This window comes from Harpegnathos saltator, unplaced genomic scaffold (genome assembly GCF_003227715.2).
Source record: "Harpegnathos saltator strain DR-91 unplaced genomic scaffold, Hsal_v8.6 scaffold89, whole genome shotgun sequence".
NCBI classification, from domain to species: Eukaryota; Metazoa; Arthropoda; class Insecta; order Hymenoptera; family Formicidae; genus Harpegnathos; species Harpegnathos saltator.
The window spans coordinates 191,349-211,473 of record NW_020230716.1 but is presented as its reverse complement, the minus strand read 5'-3'; the positions used below and the strand labels follow the sequence as shown (position 1 = coordinate 211,473).

The 20,125-nt window shown below is 46.7% G+C and overlaps 1 long non-coding RNA gene across 2 annotated transcripts in view; it reads left to right on the top strand.

Annotated features, from left to right (window-relative positions):
* The first annotated feature begins 1,944 nt into the window (after positions 1-1,944).
* The window catches only part of LOC112590558 (uncharacterized), a 98,059-nt gene continuing 79,878 nt past the window's right edge, over positions 1,945-20,125 (top strand). Inside the window, exon 1 of one of the 2 annotated variants that reach the window (XR_003114311.1) lies at positions 1,945-2,185. This is a non-coding gene — a long non-coding RNA (uncharacterized LOC112590558). The other variant, XR_003114312.1, reaches the window with a different exon arrangement.

Here is a 20,125-nt window from a genome sequence, read left to right as displayed (position 1 = left end):
TTTTCACGATTAGTTTAACCGACCGAAGTAATCGCGCTAGCGTGTGGCGCTTTGCGCGGTTAACTTTGCGCGGGAACTCGGTAACAACGTCGTTGACAAACTTGCAAACTGTCTACGTAGCGAGTTGTAAACTATTACGTAAGTGAACCGCCGCGCCGCGGGAGGAAAGGAGCGCGCGCGCGCGCGCGCGCGAGGTATTCCCGTTCTAACGGGGCGCCGTTAACAACATCGATCCCCGATGAAACTGTCATTAATTAGGGCTATAAATTAGATCCGAGTTTCTGAAATTTTCAGAACCGTCGTGCTCGAGCAACGGAATTTTCCAAGTGTGGATACTGAAAAGTATCAGAACTGTACTAACTGTACAAAAAAATCTTGTTGCGCTCCTCAAAACATGATGTCCGTCAATCAAGGACTTAGCTATTTCAAGCTCTTTCGAAGCTCTTCGAAGTAGAGTTCGGATAAAGTTGAAAAACATTTGAAGTCGAATTGTTCGAGTTTGTTCAAACTTCAAATTGTATCGAAGCTCGCAACTTATCGAATATAGTACCTATACGTCTATTGTTAATATTGCAAATAAGAAAGGTGATATCTCGATCGGACAAGAGAGAAAAGGCTCCTCGAGAAGCGCCTGTGAGTCTGGCGCGAGCACGACGAAGATTTTGCCGAATCGTCGTGAGCGGGGATGTCGCGTAAATACCTCGCGGAACGTCAACAGCAACCGGTGCGTGTGCGCCAGCTATTTCCTGACAAGAGCGCGCAGGAATTGTCTGATTGTCCGGGGGAGGCAACTTCCGTTCGCGGAAAGTTCGACTTTGCGCGACTCAACGAGTCCGCCGCCGGCGCGGAACGGAACTCGGAAATTCCGCGGGATGGTGATTATCCGGCAATGATATTCGCTTCGGGGACTCTGCAAGACGCCAAGACGCGCAGAAGAGTCTTCGAGCTCGCGCTCGCGTTCCCCTCAAAGCACCCTCGTGGAGCCATTTACAAAGCGGCACTTCGCACGATTGCACGCGTTGTCACACGCGCGACGATAAATCATGCTGACGTGCCCGCCGTTTGCACGCAATTGATTGCGGCGAGCGATTTCGAAAAATAGCGTGAGCGAGAGGCGGTGCTTCCTCTCGTAAACACGAGCAGACGAGGAAGCCCTCTCCCCCTCTTTCTCTCGCAAGATGCAATCGACGCGATATGCATATATTATATTTGTTTCGGTTTCGGTAAAATCGGCAGCAAACGTGTCTCGATGTCCAAGAATCGCGAGTGAGAATTCGCTTGAGACAACAACCGGAGAATTTAATCGTTCGGCTCAGCGGGAAACCCTTGGCTGTCGCGTTGCTCTCGCGAAATACGCGGAAATCCGCCGGGACTTGTTGACCTTTTTCATTCATCCCGATTCGTCGATGTTATAACAACGAAAAGAATTCGATCGCCAGCGTCAACAACGAACTGTCGTGTGAAAAATAAAAAAAAGAAACACCCGGCGGGAGAAAGCATTCTTCTATCCTTGCCCTCGCAGGGATAAAAGAAAAAGAGAGATATAAATTCGTCGGGCGATATCTGCATTTCCGTTCGCTTCACCTTGTGAATTTCCACTCTTCAATTTCAATCTTTGTGTTCTCCTCAGGTCGAAGATGATCTAAAAGCGCACGAGAGAGAGAGAGAGAGAGAGAGAGAGAGAAAGATCGAGGAATCGCGGCCGTAGTAAATATCGGCTTTCCGGCGTGTCATTTAGACTTCCGTTGTCCTTGCGCTGTCCTTCAGCTGCTCCGCGGCCTGCTCCGATATTTCTCCTTTTTTTCCCTTCGACGAGACCCGAAGAAAATCGTCGGAAAGTAGAGAAAGTAGAGCGGGAGCGAGAGAGAGAGAGAGAGAGAGAGAGAGAGAGAGAGAGAGAGAGAGAGAGAGAGCGAGAGAGAGGGAGAGAGAGAGCCGCGATGCAGAGCTGCCACGGCGGCGAGTAGTAACGGACGATCGCCGCGCAGACTCCTCGAAGGCGACGCGAGCCTCGCAGTAGTCGGCGTCAAGCGCTTCGTCCGGCGCGCTCAGTGGCGTCTCGCCGTCAGCTCGAGGACGATCCTTCCCGCGTCCTCGCCCGGCGTTTCTCGCTCGATCGCCCCACGTTGTTGGCCCCCGCTCGGAGGAGATCCCAGGCGGACGACGGAGTGCTCACCGTCGCACGGTGAGTTACAGAACTGTCCAGTCCAAAATTAAAGCGCCGCGCTGAATGGCTCTGCCGAGGGTCCTCCGAGAGTCTCCGCGCGCTCTTCCGAGACTCGCCAAGCGGACTCGAGAGACCGCTTTTCAGCGCTTTGTTTTAGCGCGGAGCGCTAGCGTCGAGACGACGAACGCGGCGCTCGTCGACGACGCGCGTCTCGCCCCGTGAAGACCCAGTGTCGTCCTTACTCGCGCGTGTTCGTTGCGCCTCTCGAGGACACGCGCGTTTGAATTCTTCCCCCCGAGTAACTCCGCCGCGAGTCGCGATCTCCGCTCGATGATTCTTCGCAGCGGCGATCTGCCGTAAGCGAATGCGACGTTTTGTGAGCGTCCGCTCATAAAATATGAGGAAACGAGTCGCGCTCTTATCACAGCGGTAAATAGGCTGTCTCGAGCTGCACTGTCTCGTGCAAAACACGTGGAGACGTGTCGCGTTCGAATTCCCGAGAGAAGATCATTCTCGCGCAAACTCGCCGGCAAACCGACATCCACGGTGTCGATTAATCGGTATTGTTTAAGAGCACGCGTATCGGCGTGCAGCGCGAGCCGGCTCCTCCTACGTTCGAAGTTGTTGAAGCAGCTTGGATTAATGATAAGCCGCGCTGCGAACGCCTCGGAGTTCCCGGCGAGTACACCGAGCGAGAGTCCGTTTCCGGGTACATTTGCCGGGGAAGAACGCGCTGGCGGATCGTATAATTCGACATCCGCGTGAAACTGCGACGAACTGCGAGGAGATGACGAGGAGTCGGAAGATCAGCGGCCGCTCGCTCGTTCCGGTCGCCGGCGCTCGCGTCGCGGAGGCAGTCACGTATCCTAAAAGCGCGCCGGTACGGTAATAATATACAATTGCGGGGGCAACCGCGCGGGATTGCACGCTCGGCTCTAAATCGCGTCTGTATTCATTGAGCGATGAATGAGTGATATCGCAGTGCAGACTCGTGCGGACTCGTGCATTTTCATAGCTGGCCGGCCGTAACTCCACTGCGACGGAGGCAGTCGTCTCCCTCGAATGAAGGGAAGGAAGGGAAAGAAGAAGGAAAGGACCCTCGGCCGGCTCCAGCACAACCCGTGCACGACCCTTGGATGGCGTTCCATGCGGCGCGAATCGCGACGTTTTTGTTTTGAATTTATTGTTCTCGCGGGCTGCCGGTTATTTCGAGTCGCTCGATCGCTCCGGGAACGAATAAAAGGGTAGGAGAGGAGAGATCAAGCGTAGCAGGGCGAAGTCATCGGTGAATATGCTTTTTACATTATTTCAAAAGTACTTTGATTTTTTGTTTTCTTTTCTTTTTAATACTGTCGACGACGCGCAAGGACGCGGTTGGACTGAAAGACGGCGTAATAACTTCTGGCTCGTAGTCGGTTAACGAGGAGCCGAAATTCTGCCCGCTTCGGCCGAAGCCTGCCTGTCTATACTAGTCATGTCGTCGTCATGTTGATCCAAGCAAGAGTCTTCTTCTTCCCCTACATTAGCAAAATGACGCCCGCGAAGTTTCCCCGGCCGGAGAGTCCTTCGGGCGCCCTTGTCGTTTGTGTACGCCATTAATATCTCATTAATTCCCCGGCCGACGATCGATATCCTCGATCGTCCCGCGAGGCAAGAGAATCGCCGACGAAACGAGTACGCGATGATCCGGCGTTGTTGCTTGCTTGCAGCTGCGAGCAGCTCACGACGGCTAATTGCGGACGTTCGTGTGGCCGGATCGTAATTAACCGTCATGCAGCTCGGAAACGCGAGCGGGAAGTTCCTCCCGATTTAACTTCTGCTTTCGATCGGCGCGTCCGCGCCGAGGGTTCCTCCGCTCACGCTAAGAGGACGAAGCTCGCTCGCGAGAAGGAAGAGAGAAGGACACGCGAGATCTGCGAAACGCGCGACGGAGCGCTCGCGAAGAGGAGGATCTCCGCGCAAATCGCTCCGTGCGGCGGGGAGAGCAGAAAATAGACGGTCTCTTTTATCCTGTTTTTATCCGTCGGGAGCGCGACCGCACTCTGGGAATTAACGCGGCGGGACGCGACGAGGACGGTAATATTTTTAATCCGGCGAGCGCGCCGAGCGCGCAGTCTTCGGCTAATGCGATGTATCTTCGCGCTAATGCAATATCAGCGATTTGACGGGCGTGCGAATGGAATTACGTGTGTGTGTGTGTGTGTGTGTGTGTGTGTGTGTGGCGAAATCCGCGCCACGTGGAAACGTATTGTGCAAGAGTCGAGCTCCGTAATAACGGCCGATAATAGCTCCTCGCGACGACGGTCCCCTCGATTTATCTCTCATCTTGCTTATTTCACGCGCGACGCCTCTTTTAACGCACACACATGTCGGCCTTGATGAAGAGTCGTCAGTCGGACAGTCGCACGGGTGCCTTTCGCGCTGAAATCCTAGCGGGAGTATCGCGTCGCGCGGAAACCAGTCGGTAGAAACTTCGTGAAATCATCGGCGAATATGCGTTTTACACGTTTTAAAAGTACCTTTACATATATATTTTTTTTCTTTCCTTTTTTTTATACTGTAGACGATGCGCTCGTCAGTTGATCAGCGCCGTATCAGTTTTCGCAAACGGAGAATTAGTATTCTCGCAACGGCGGTCTCCATTTACTTCCTGCCTTGCATATCTCATGTCCCCTTTTTTAACTCGCTCGAGTCCACCTGATGAAATTGTGGTGAAGATTTTATTCGCGGATTTAGCGAATTCATCGGCGGATATACATACTCCCACGTGTCTTCGCGTATCCATTTCTGCTTTTAGAACACTTGCCACGGCCGTGTATCGCCGATACTTTTATCGCGAATGACGTCCGGCAGCGCTCGTTACAAACGACGAAGCGTTAGCGCGCGCGTATAAAAAGCGAGCTCGTGTCGACGTGTGACGGAGAGCAGCGCGTCCTCTTATCGCGGGCCTCGCTATATTTTTCGGGAGGTATCGTAACGCGATCCTGCGCACACGCCGTGTATACGAAAGCGGAATATTATATTTTCCCCGACATTTCCGTCGCGCGGTGTTATCTGGCGCATACTTACACACACACACACACACATAATCGTGAGGCGGACTGACTTCTCGCGCGAAGGATATCATCCCCGTCCCGCCGCGATAAATTCCCCCGATCGCGATCGAGTGTCGTCGCTCTCTCATAATTCATGCTTCCGCTTTTTGCGCCGCGGTGGCGGTGGACGTCGCTTTATTAAAACTTCGTCTCTCCCGTCCCCTCTCTCTCTCTCGAGCCGTCTCTCCTTATCCGTCGGGATTATCGACATGCGCCGCGCATACAACGCAATCGCTTGTCCGCGCGATATTATTTTTTATCTCGGTCATCGACGTCGCGTCGCGGCTCGTCGCGTGTCGCGCGAGGAGGACGATTATCGTACGAAGGGACGATCGTCGTTTAGGGATGTGACGTCGTCGCCAAGTGCGGACGGCCGACGGGGATGCGTCGATCCGAGATCGATAGGCGGCCTCTCGCACCCGCGTTTTCCTCCCCGTGGAAAAGCCACGTTGCACGGGCTGGCTGTCTATCTGACGTATAACGAGTATACTTTCGCTCGTGCGCCCTGGAACTCATCGAGGCGAACGGAAGAGGGTGGACACGCACTGTTCCGGACAAAACGTATCGAAATTTCGAAGGGAGGGCAATTTCCGGCGAAGTCGTCATTCCGAATTCCGGCTACCGAGGCAATCCCACCGGAACGCGATTATCTCGAAATATATTTTGGAGTTGTCTCGGTGCACAGGTGGGCGCGTTAGAGTCTGCTCCTTCGAGCATACAGCAGGAGCGTGCTCAAATGAGCATACTTTTTTAATAAGTAACAATCTGCATAATGGGTAGGAAATAAGCGTGGCAGATTCCACGTGGCAAATATCCGCCGCAGCGAGAGCCGCTTAACTAACGCTTCGATAATTATCACGATTGGAAGACTTTCGAGAGAGAGAGAGAGAGGAGAGGAGAGAAACAGACCACTCGCTCGCTCGCGCCTGTCCGCCCGTATCAAGAATGACGAATTTAATCGGATTAAGGCGAACTCCGACCGACTACTTTCTTCTCTCGGGGCAGGAAGCGAGTAATCGACTTCCAAGACTGATTTCACCCACCGTTTATTGCGGTGCGACTCCTACCTGCCGGTCTCTCCTCCTCCTCCTCCTCCTCCTCCTCTTCCTCCTCACACCCTTGCTGACCTTCTCGAGGGAGCCACTCAACTGTCGCCGTTGCTCGGCGAGTTATTAGTGGTATTCCGATAGCGAAGTTCTAATGTCAATGCGAAGCGATAAAGAGACGCCGCGATTGATTGCGTTTACGGCGCTATCGAGCGACGTTGTTAGTTGTGCTCGTTATTGAATTAATTCTCTCTCTCTCTCTCTCTCTCTCGCTCGCTTTCTTGCTCTCTCTCTCTTTCCTTGGCGGCGGACTTTCCGAGCATTTCGAAAAATATTCCGGGGAATATAATATATATATATATATATATATAATATTCCTTATATATATATATATATATATATAAGACAATTTTCGAGCGAGATTGAAGTTTAAGCGAATTTTGCGAGTTAAGCTGCTCGAGGTTAATTAAATGACAAGCTCTCTTATCGCTCGCGCTTGACATGGAGTAGTGAGTTTTGTTTATCTGAAAATCTTAATTATAGGTTTAACTGCCGAGCTACTTAATGTTGAGCGTCATAAAGCCGCTGTAATTGACAGTCCGTCGGTACCGTCGCGAAAAACCTATCATTAAAATTAAGGTCGAAAGCCTCGCGGGGATAACTTGCAAAGTATTTCCAAGAGAGTTTCTCACTTCTGTGTTGTGTGTTGTGTGCGCCCGGTCATTAATAACTCGTCGACTATTGTCCCATTTTTCTCACCGCACAAGCGTGCGTCGGGAAGAAAGAAAAATTAATATATTCGTTATCTTTCGCGTCGGAAGTCACATTTACGCGATCCGGCCTGTATTTGTCGGATGTTTCCATGGAATAATTGGGCCCCAGGGGGAATTTATTTTCCCCTTGTCTAAAAAGGAAGTCTAGCCAGGTGAAGATTAATACGATAGTGAAAGGTCTCATGCTTCGCATCATTGCGTGACGTCTTGTCTCGTAATTAATCATGATCGCGTTCGCGAAGAACGAGAAGGTCGCGTCTAGCCGTTTTCGCGGAAAGGCAGACGACGCTTCTTGTAGCTCTCCTTCCGGTTCTTTTGAGCGTCGCAGGCGGCGCTCGAAAGAGAGCTTTTTTCGGAGTTTCCCGTGATTCGCAGTAAATTGGACGAAAGCTTTGTAACTTGACGCCGATGTCGGGGACACCCGGCGCATTTTCTCGTCTTTGTGCGATCACGACGGATTAAATTACAATCCCATGCATTTCGAATTTCGTTAATTCGGGACGCGCGCAAACAGCTTCGTGTAAATAACCAAAGCGTGTCAGCCGTGTAATCCTTTCTTTTTTCTCTCTCCTTGTACGTGTTACACCTGACCGGAAGGTCGGGAAGAACTGTACGAAGCTGATTTCACGTAACACGAGATATACGAAATCCAACCGACAAGTGCGCAGACCTTCGTATTAAAACGCGCGGGATTGTAGCATTGGGAAATGGAGTACTTTTTAATCGCCGAGTATTGTCCGGTTTAATCTGCTGCGTTTTGTCGAAAGTTATAAAACACGAACTACCGCGGCGGAATATGTCCGACAACATGTACCGGGCGGCGCGACCATTCCCCAAAACAATCTTTGGCGATCGAATTGTAGGGTGAGTCGATTGTACGGCTCCCGGGACGACGATATTGAATTAGACGGGCCGACATGATCGACGTATCGACGTAACGTCGACGTCCGAGTGCGAAGTTCCGCGAACGCGAAGTTAACGAAACGTCTTTGAACGATGCGCCGTGTACACGCTGCAAAGTAAATTAACTCGGGCCTCGATTCTATTAGGGATCCTCGGAGATTAGCGAAATGTACACTCGATGAGTCGGTGAAATTCCTGAATTGAGAACTTTGCGAACTTCCGAACGTGAGAGCGAAGGGAGCGAGTCTGCGAAACGACCGAGTGAAGCGCAGGGAACGCTGCGCGTTATTTTCGACAATGCTTTCGCTCTGCAACGGAGACAAGCGAGACAAGATAATATAAATATTGCGAGGCAAATATTCTCTTTCCTCTTTCTCTTTGCTTGTTCGCCCCTTCCTTTCCTTTTCTCTCTCCGCCCCCCTCCCCCCATTTTTCTAAAGAGTGCCGTCGATCTGCATTGTTGTGAATAGCTTTGAAGGAAAGCATATAATTGTAATAAAAATATTGAATCGATTCTTGCTTTTAATACCTAACTGTTCACATCGTACGAGAAGTGAGTATCGCATATGAAAATCCGAAATGGGCGTTCGGAGCGTTGAAAAACAATAACGATCACAGTGAGGTCACAATGATGGGGAGAACGACGATGTGTTTACGTTTGGAAGATAGAGACGCGGATCATAAAAACGGTGTCGCTGTAGAGTTAGTCAGTCAGTCAGTCGCTGTTGGACGCCCGAGGTAGACGTGCCATCACCACTCGTGCAGAAGGTTGGTGAGAGTTAATCGAATCATTATTTTCTAATATTCCACGGGTGACCGGGATCGAGCATCGTTCCCTTACACAATTAGTTGATTTCTCTTAATTCCGAATAACGGTGTCGTCGTGCGTTTCCCTTTCGACACCGGTCCGATTCTCTTGATGTTCTCTTGATGCCGTACGCTTTCCCGGGGGGCCCGGCATGACCTGAGTGATCCGAGTCAGCAGCTGAGAGGGGGACATCTCGTGCGCCTTCCCTTGATGTTCATTGTACCTCTCGGTGAGCTGGACGGTGAGCTTTAGGCTGGGATGCGCTGGCGATCTCCTCGTGCGCACTGAGAGAAAATGATATTTGGAACTATAATGATATAGTAACTAAATTATAGTTCGAAATATCATATTTATAGTAAATATTACCATAATAAGTATCGATAATAATTACGATATAGGCATGGTATAACCAAGCATATAATATTTTTACCAAGAATTATAGTAAGTTAAACTAAAATTATTGTACGGATACGAATATAAAATGGTAGGTAAAGTAACTCTTTTATATAGTCAATATTAGCAGAATATTTGCTGAACGATGACAGATGTAACTATATGAATATTAAATCTCGTTATATTTGTGAATGAGAAATTACCATATATGTGGTAAAAGTAACTAAACTAAATTACTTAAGACAATCATTGACTATATATATTTGTGTTTATTCCACTATATCATGCAGGTTCCACCAACTATGGATAAAAATATGGTTGCCGCCAAAATGAAGTATAAAATATAGTGAGATTATAGTTGATTCAACTATATTTTTCTATCAGTGCTCTTTCCCTTGGAGATCTCAGACTACCCGCCAGCGATTCGAGTGTGCGCATTCCCACTCGAAGCGCCGTTTTTGATCAATTGTCGCGTGAACCTGACTCGAAGGTGCTCTCTAGACTTCGGTGCGTCTCCGTATCCCGCTCAACCTCCGCCGACGGGCGTCTGAATTAAATCTTATCGTAACGCTATTTATTGTTTTTTTTTGTGTTTACTACCTCGAGCTGCTCGTCTATTTATTCGGCTTTGTGTATAAAGTAAATAACTAAAAGAAGTAAGGTCATATCTCTAGGGACTCGCTCCCATGTTGTTCATACGTCCTATACCTTGCTCTTACAATATGCAGTGAGATTTACCAAAGTCACGTTAGAAAATGACTGTCTTTGTAAATTCAGCGCGCAGGATGGAATAAACGCGCAGAAAAGTAAAGTCACCGAATCAGTAGGCGAGATCAGTCGATGCGAAAATTAAAACTACTTTATTATATATTCACTATTTTTACATTAAATTTTGTTCTATGTTCCACGATTTACATAATTTCGCCTTTATATTCTACATTTATTTTGTTCTATACTTATTTTTATCATGCACGTTATTTCATTCTTGTTTTTATCATTTTCCGCCTGTTATGGAAGGATATAAAGTCACATAGATAAACGTAAAATATTTTAATTATATCGCGCAGGTTTTAATTTTTTTTTAATCAAGCGCAGTCGGCCGATTCGCGCGGCGGAGATTAATATGTTGAGCGGCGGTTCGAGTTCGCGGCTATGAAAATATCCATTCAGATAATGCGCCTCTAAAAACGCGCCGCAAAGATCGCGAGACGGCGGCGTCCCGCCAGCGTCATTCTGAAGTTACAAACTGAGTTTAACGGGGAGACCACCTCGCCCTTTCGCTGTGGAAAGTTCTTTTATGGAGTTCATTCAGAAAATTTCCCTCGCTCTCTCGCCCGAGAAAATCCGACTTCTCCCTTTGAAATTGGGAAAAGCGGAACGCAATAACCGACGGATATTTCGCAACATAATAAATGACAGAGACCTTTTAATATACGGGAGCAACAACAGATTATTCCGATCGATTTATCGTTTTCCAAAGTCACGGGGAGATATTGCTTGCCGCGGGATTTTCGATTCGAACAATCGAAATATTGTTCTTCATGCTTCGATACACCTTCTCTCCCTCCCTCCCTCCCTCCCTCCCTCCCCCTCTCTCTCTCTCTCTCTCTCTCTCTCTCTCACTCTCACACACACAAAACCAATATCCTTCTCCCTTCCCGCACGTTTTGGCAACACCTGCTCTGGCGTGTAATACGGTATTCCGCTAAAGTAGGCCGCTAAGAGAAAAATTCGACTGGTGTCCGAGACCGTCGCCGCTCATTACGAGAGGACGAGCCTCATTCCCTCCGCGACAAACGAGCGCGCCGTGACGAGCGAGCAGAACACCAATTTTATAGAACGAACAATCAATTTGAAGGGTCAAGGTTCTCCCTTGAGCCGGTGGCATCTTAACGCGCGCGGTCTAATCTCGTCGCATATATACTTCTCCCAAAAGAACGCATCACGACGCTCGATTCGCGAACGCGAATCCCAACTCCGTCTCGCTCGCGAGTGAAATTGCCGCAACTCCGGCATCGCGTCGGAATAACAACAAGCTTCAAATTGCTCGTTTTGTCACAAATGAAGAAACATTAAATTATACGACGTGCTTAATAACCGCTGTTGAAAACTACTTTCAAAATACTTCTCTTTTGTTGCCAGCGGGATTAACTCTTGATTTAAAAATATTGTTTGTTTTCCATTGTTTCCTTTCTTTTTTCCTTTTACACACGTAGAATTTTGTAAACACGCCACTGCTCGTAAGATTAAAAGAGTTTGCACGTATTGAAAGTTTTAACCTTTTGAGGCATAGTGATAAGTATATTTACCAGCTATTTATTCTCACATTTTTATGAAATCTTTCATATTTGAGGGATTCTTGTCGGGATTTTTTGCGTTTTTCAGCTTTTTACATGATATGGGAACATACACGAAAGGTTGAAAAGTGTTTTGCATAAGTTGTCCATTTATTATAAATAAACAAAGTGTGAAATATACAGAAAAAATCATTTTCCACCAACTACGAGTGAATTTTTTGCTCAAAATCAAGATTTGGGAGTTTTTTGGGTCTCTGATTACGAATCTGAGGTCCAAATTCCAAAATTAATTTTCCAAGATGGCGGACCCAAAATGGCGGATCATAGGATTTTTATTAAATTAACTAAAATTGTATTCTGGTTAGTTTTTGAGGTCGCTGATTACGAATCTGAGGTCCAAATTCTAAAATTTATTTTCGAAGATAGCGGATCATAACATTTTTATACGATTAGCTGAAATTGGTTAGCTTTCAAGGTCGCTGATTACGAATCCGAGGTCCAAAACTCATTGGTCAAGATTGCAGATTCGAGTTGGCGGATCATGGAATTCTAATATATTTACCTGACATTGTCTTCCGGTTAGTTAATTTTTCATATTTGTGGCTGCCGTCTTGAATCCGTCATCTTGAATTTTGAAAATCTGGATTCGTAATGAGCGACTCCAAAAAGCCCCACAATACCCATTGCTACCGAAATTATCGCGATTTTTCATTTTTGCGTCTGCTATCTTGGATTTCGAAAATCTGATAACGGATTCGTCGTCAGCGACCCCAAAAAACCCCGTATATAAATTTTCATGTGATTCGAATTTTCTGGAAAATGCGTGCCTCAAAGGGTTAATCGAGCATAGTTAACAATTCCCGTTTTTCAGTTCGTACTTTTTGACAAAGTGTCTCGTATCGATTTTGACTTAATATTTTATTACTCGGCCGGCTTGATCGCGCTCTCATTGAATTCGTCTCGCGCGCGTTTAAACACAACCGGAGAATATATATTTTCCGCCGAAAAATGCGGGCCACGGGGTTTCGTTTCCAAGTATCTCCGCGATCCGAGTTATATCCGTGTTTTTCGATAAACACCGCATGCCGGCTATTAACCAGCGGTGAAATATTGCCAGATAGGAGCGATAATATTTGCCCGGATTTCCATCCCGCCGTCGACAATCGACAGGAGCTTTTCGGACGAGCTACGCTTTTAGTCGATTAATAATACACGGCCGAATGTACCGCGACTTCGAGCAGGCCGTTGACTGACATACACCTGGAATCTTCCCGCAGGGACGTTATTCGAAGATCGGGAGGGGGAGCGGGCGTAGAGGGAGAGGACGCGGATTAATTACACGTAGAATTCTCGTGTCATTTAATCGAGGGAGAATAATCCAGCGCGCGCGCGAATATTTGTCTTAAGAAGCGTACCCACAATACACACACACACACACACGTGCGACCCAATTTTAGCTCGTGACGTCACACCTCGCTCGCATGTTACATTTTTCAAAAAGTCCCATTTTTTTCGTGCGCCACTTTCGTGTTCGTCGCAACGGGAAATTTTATGTCGCGCATAATAGTGACGAATTCGCGTTACGTGCGAACAGGAGCGAGCGAGAAAGAAAGGAAGAGAGCGCTAATATTTGCAGGGGACGTTGTTTATTCACGTCATTGAGCGTATGCATACAAACGGGACGGGAGGGGGGGACAACAGCTGTTTCACAAAGCGCTCGCGATAATACGCAATTAAAAACGCGTTATTAATACGCACAACACTGCGAGCGCGCGCACGCGCGTGCGCGCCGTTTAAATTGCCGTTTTAAATTGCTAATTAAATTTGCAGGCAGGTCAGAAACGACGCGAGCACGATGCGGGGAGGGGGAAGAGGGTGGGCATTACGCGTTTTCCAATCTGCCGCGGGCGAATTACGTGGGGGCTTTCTCCACGTAAGTGAATCCAATTCGAATATGAAAACGTTCGAGTTATTCGCGCGAGATATTCGACTGTGTTGAAGTATTATACCGGGTCATCCGAATTTTTCGTTGACGCGACATTTTGGAGAAAAATATTTCAGACAAAAGTTGTAGGGCTTCAAAGGATCTATTTACTGACGCTATGAATTTGACCTTGGGATAACCTTGAAGAGTCCAGTCAAGATCAACATGAAAATCTTAAACGGATATCCCAATTTTTTATTACATCATCCTTTTCTAGCAATTAATTTGAACAACTTTTGTCTGAAACGTTTTTTTATTTATCTAATATTTTTTTAGATATTTAAGGAAAACTTGATAACTTTTTCAATATTTAACTCACGATATCTCGCTGATTATTTGTCAGAAGAAAAAGTGGTACTAGACTTTTTTGCTCTATTTAATCCCAAGAATATATTTTTACAATAGCGCCCTGACTTTTGTCCTAACCTAACCTAACCTAACCTAACTTGCTGATTTTTTTAAATGTCAAAATCATCAAAGGTCTGCAAGTGTTGTCCCTCCATCTTAACGGACCTCATCGCGGAAAGCTGAAAGTGAGAGATGCCTATTTTTCGTCGTGAGTGCTTTCTCGCACGTTTATAAAGAACGAAACAACTTGCCGAAGCGAATGTCTTATTTGATTTGATTTGATCATATTTATATTATAATTTCACACTTTTATATCGCAAACCTTTGAAATTGTGAGAAAATGTCTCACGCAAAGAAGTTTTGCCACTAACGTATTTTACAACTATGTATTTGGATTTTTGCAAAGTCTCCTGTTTTCTGGCGTATTCTAGTTAACTATTATTTCTATCTGTATACGGATTTAACAACTTTTGCCGCGACGAAAATTGGAGAGACTTTCGTGTTTTGTATTATCGTGCAACCGAACTGTCTTTTAAAATTGTATCTTCTAAAACTGTAATCTTTCGATACGAATCCGTAAACGCAACGCTGTAAGTAGTTGCAGACAAATTGCGCCGGACTCAGTAAGTAGTTACAGACCAGTTGCGTCCGTCCATCTGCGGCGTGTCCGGCATGGTATGTCGCATCTCTGCAATCACTTACTAACCGTTCACTCCGTCAAAGACATTCGTTCCTGATTCGATGCTTATATGGAATTCGTTTCGGGGAGTTGTCTCAGCCCCCGTAAACGCGTGTGGATTTGTAAACACATATTATTTTCTTATTTTTAAATTCGACATGTGTCTCTCTCTTCCTCTCATTTTTGGCTCCTCCATATCCCTCTTCTCCTTTTTACATTTCGATCGTTAGATGCATCGCATCGAAAGAGTGATTTTCTCAGGAAGACAAATAAACAAGTAAATAAATAGACAAAAATAACGGTGATAAACACTTCCCGAGCTTTCTCGTGCGAGTCTCCGTCGATTTCGCGAGATCCTTCAAGGTACCGATCAAGCGGTGTCTACAGTGAAAACGGGAAATCAGAATTGCAGATCTTCGTCAAGACTCCTCCGCGAATTTCCAGTCGCAGATTTCGCGACGGAGTCGCGCCGTTCAACGTTCACTCGCGCGCATGAGAGAGTTTCGCACGTTCGAATCGCAATGTAATAAACGCCTTCCTTCGAAAGCGTCTTTTGTCTCTCGCGCGCGCGAGCGACTCTTTCCGCGACAGCGGGAGACACGAGAAGTCACGTTTCTTCTTTGCACGCGCGCGATTCATCCACCGTTGAAGGAATTCACGAAGGCGAGTTTCCGCGCGGAAACACGGGCGTTGTTGCGCGGGCTTCTTGCATATCGTTTTGGAGAGCGTGCGCGCGTGCGAGCGTGTCCGCCCTCTGGAATTATTTCGAGATGGATCGCCGGCACGTGCGACCTCCGGCAGCGGTAAAATTATTTGACGAGCGTCGCAGAGGAGAGAAACGAGGGAAAAACTGTGCCGAAAAGTGCGCGCGCTCCGTCCAAGGATGGACAAGCCGCAAATGGAAGCGCGCCGCCGCAACGCCCCTAAGAACAGGCTGGGGGGGGGGAGGGGGGATCAAGGATTCTTCCTTTTTTCCACGATTTTTCATTTTCGCGATCATTTCAAATCACTTTCTAAGTCCTCCCCTTCTGCCCCGTGACGTCGCTTTTTACTTCATTCGTCGCGCGAAATACGCGCGTGGATCAACGGCGAACTTTCACGTCCGCTTCGCTAAGCCGCGTCAAAGGCCCACCCTTTCCCCCGGGGAAACCCTCTCCCCTCTCGATCTTCCCCCTCCGTGCCCCGCGTTGACGCGAGCGATCCTTCGTGAAACTTTTGTGAAACGTCATTCGCGCTCAAAACGCTTTTAATTGAGCGCGCGCTACGTTCCGCAACGTCGCGCGCGTGCTTAACTCGGATAACGGGAATTCGCGCGCGTCGCGAGAACAGAGACGCGAATGAATGGAATCTTATGGCCGACGCGATGTATATTTTCGTCGCGCGCACTCGGCGCCGGTCATCATTCCAGCGCTCGCTGGACGTTTGATGGCGACCGCTGAGTGATAAAAGATTATCGCGCGCGATTGCGCGCGCTCATTCCGCGGTATACGTAAAGCGTACCACGGCGGGCTTGAGAGTACGCCACGAAAACATAACGTCGATTTAATGACCGGCTCGAAGGCAATCTTCTCGAGATTACCGCTCGTAATCGGATAATGAGAACGTCGACACAATGGAGAAAAAGAAAGAATGCAGCGCCGGACGCATCTGCGCTGCTGACGATCGCAAGATATGCGTCGCCGTCTCGCTGTCGTCCGATAATCCCCTCTTCATAAACTTTGTATACTTTGTGCGTCATTCTCCTGTGAGAATCTTAAAGGACGCCTAATTTTAAAGAACACCCGGCCTTTTAAGGCGATCCGAGAAAGGAAGCTCCGCGAAAGCTTCGTAAAGGACTCGAGAGAGAGAGAGAGAGAGAGAGAGAGAGAGAGAGAGAGAGAGAGAGAGAGAGAGAGAGAGAGAGAGAGACAAAAGAGAAAGAGAGAGACAAACAGAAAGAAAGAGAGAGAGAGAAAGAGAGAGAGAGTTAAAATTAATTACGTAGTCTTGGATACATCAAGCAAACACGCTAAACGCGCAGCATTCGACTTGACAATTGGTAGTAAAGAAACCTTGCCAATTTTTATATGGTTTGCAATTCCGAGTTTCACGCCGCAAAATACCGCAAGGATCAATTCGGTTCGTCGCAATCGCCTCGAGCGATAAAGGCGACGTTACTCCGCCGAGGTTATTGGATATTGGGTGAGCAAAGGTAACGCGAGTAAAGGAGTAATATGTATATATAGTGCCCCATTCTACATAAACGCGCGACGTAAGGAAAGTCCCCGTGTGATTTTTTCACGGGGAAGGGCTGCAGGGTGAAAGGGCGAGTGCTTAGCTGCAGATGCGCAATATCCAGCGCGGTAGCCTTTAAGGGAGCGGAATACCGTTGGATAGCGTTCGGCTTTGCGCGACTATGGCCACTATGGCCGGCCGTCGCGATAAACCTCGGTGGATTATGGTCGGACGGGCTTGAAAGAAGCAGATTAAAGGGGATCCAGCGTGGCAAATAAGGTTCCCCCGGCGGCGCGACCATCTTATTGGCGAGCAAATGTGATTAGATTGCACTGCTGTACACACACACTCTGTCTCTCTCTCTCTCTCTCTCTCTCTCTCTCTCTCTCTCTCTCTCTCTCTCTCTCCCTCTGTCTGTTCCTCTCTTCGCCGCTCTTATTTAAAAGACCCACGCTCCTCATCCGAGGGGCCGGGAGTTTGACGAAAGTGCGATACGAAGGTTGGCGGAAAATTTCAGTCTGAGATTGAAATGAGGCGGGAGAAGCCGCGAATGTTTTCCTGCAACTCTCCGAAGTTGCCGCCCCGGGCGACTGTAACGCGACTTCACATTTAATGGATTCGTAAAAGTTGGCGTTTCATCGTCGGTGTGTGTACTCGGGAATATATATATATATATATATCGTATTTTGGCGTTATCGAATTTTGACGTTAACGGAATACCGCATACTCGAGTTCCGGTACATAATTTCGAGAGATTTCAGGAATCTTTAACGACGCGCACATTCGCATCGGAGAGAATGGTTGTTTCCTCGGCCCTTCAAGTATTTACAGAGTCCGGGATGAAATCTCCGTTCGAGCAGTCTCTCGAGTCGCGGATATTCCAGCTCCCCGAGAGCTCCTTTTTTCATCAATTTTCGAGTTTTCTCTTGCGCCGCACATACGCGATATCATCCCCTTCTTCCTCTCTTCTTTTCGCGCCGCCGCGTTTCTCACGGGAGACCCGCAGCCAAAGAGCACGGTTCTTTATGACATACGCAAGCTGGCAAATCTAATTTCTCACTGACTGCCTTCGAATATTTGGAATAATATGAGTATATCCTAATCGGACAAGATATAGTAATGGCACTTTCTCGCTTTAACGAAACGTTAATATCCTTCGGAAATTGGTCGCGCGACTTCTCAATGCACTTTCAGGCTTTACGCGCGATTTGGCGGCTTGCCCCTAGCTCTCTTTCTCTCTCTCTCTCTCTCTCTCTCTCTCTCTCTCTCTCTCTCTCTCTCTCTCTCTCTCTCGTCGTCAAGTGTATTTTTACCGGCCTTGTAATTACTGCCCGAGTTACTTTCTCGCAATCGATGCATGAAGCCACCCCGTCGCACCTCTCCCCCACGGCTGGAATATTCTCGCGATCATCGTCACCTCCTCTCTCCCTCCCCCGGGCTGTCGCTGACTACAGGGGGATGTGTTGGAAATTGCATCCACCTCATAACACGCTCTTCCCTTTTTATACGCGAACTTCCCGAGTCTTCTCGCTTCACTTTGAAACTCGTTTGCGGCCGGCTGCTAATTTTCTCCCCGCGTCTCTGCCGCGTCTCGTCTTTCTCTTTTTTCCTCTTTCTTTCGCATTACCGCGTGAGATATAGTAGCTTTTTCTGTAATCAGCGGCTCAGAGCGACCGTCTGATCACGTGTAATCGTTGCTCAACGTCATTTAAAATGCAAGGAGAAAGGAAATCGAAGTCGCGTCGCGACTTTCTCAGTCTCGACTTTCCTCTCGTGCGAAAGGTACGCGGCGGAGAGCGCAGAGTGAGACGGTAATTTTGAGCAATCGCGAACATCTCGATCGGATCGGTTAGATTCGCGAGAGGCCAAGGAATTAAGGAGAAAGGACAACTCGAGTTCAGCTTAAGGGGAGAATTACGTGCGGAAGGCCGTTCCCAAGGCTATTTTTACGAATTTTTTTAACGAATTTTTTGAAACGGTAAGATCAATAGACTTGAAATTTTCACAATATATTCATTAATGTTCAAAGTATAAAATAAATTTTATTAAATCACAAGAACCGATCCAATTTGTAATTATAGATAAAAATGCAGTCATCCGTTTGCGAGCACTATGTTCGCTGTCGACGTAATTCCGAGCCTCTCTCACTACGCTGAAACAAAATTTGCAAAAAATGAAAAACTTTTAAAAAATATACTGTTGCTATTATAACCAGTATCAAAATAAGGGCAGTGAAACCAAGTTTGGAAAAATAATAACTGTAGAAAGAAAGTATTAAAAATAAAACTTCTTTCAACTTGTACTCATGTTTAAAAAAGTGAATAAAATAAAATATAACATATAATGTTCGAGGTAGGGGTGAAAACTACATGTCTGCTGTATATTGTGTAAAAATTTCAAGTTACTCGGTTCAGTAGTTTTTGCGTAATCGTGTCGACAGTTTAAGAAAATGGTGTTTCCAAATAAACGCGTTTAAAGTTTTACGTGTACTTTCCACATACTCGTAGATAGGAACAAATTTATTTTATATTTTGAACATTAATGAATACACTGTGAAAATTTCAACTTCACTGATTCTACCGTTTCTGTTAAAAAAATTCGCAGAAATAGCCTTGAAAACAGCCTGCTCCGCATATAATTTCTCCCTTAAGGGGTCAGATTGCTGAAAAATCGTGCTTGTTTTTGTGAATATTTTGTGACGAACTGAATAAATCCGCAAGAATGAAAATTTTAGGTATAGTTATACAACATATGAAGAGTAGCAAAATTTTGTTTATTAACAAATACTCGTATAAATATACGATATATAGTTTTTGCAGTAATATCTCGACTCGGTGGTCCGATCAGAGCGAATTTCAGCTAGAAATCTTGAGGAGGCTCATCATTATCCGGTGAACCAATAGAAAAAAGAATCGAACAAAATTAACAAAATGACAGCTGTTATTAGAAAAAAATTCAAATTTTTCAGTTCTTTTACAATAAAAAAATTAATATCTCGAAATGCAATATTTTGACGGAGTTGTCTCCATGGTTCACTTGAGAGCCACATGAACAGGTATTATTGCTTTAAAATTTCAAATCGATGCGAAGCTCAGTTTCGGAGAAATCACTGCAAAAAGTTGAGCAATAAATTTTCGAGTAAAACGCGTTCGAAATTCAAGTGGACGTATATCTATATGAGTATTTGTTTAAAAGCAAAATTTTTCTACTTTTCATATGTTATATAAATATATGTAAAATTTTCATTCTTGCACATTTATTCAGTTCGTCACAAAAGCTATCGAAAAAACAAGCACGATTTTTCAGTAATCTGTGACCCTCCAGTCCCCTTAACGGCTGATTCCTTATTAAAAATCTCGTTAAAAAGAAATCCCTTTCTCTGACTGATTCTTTCTCTTGCTTACACGCTCCTCGCTTG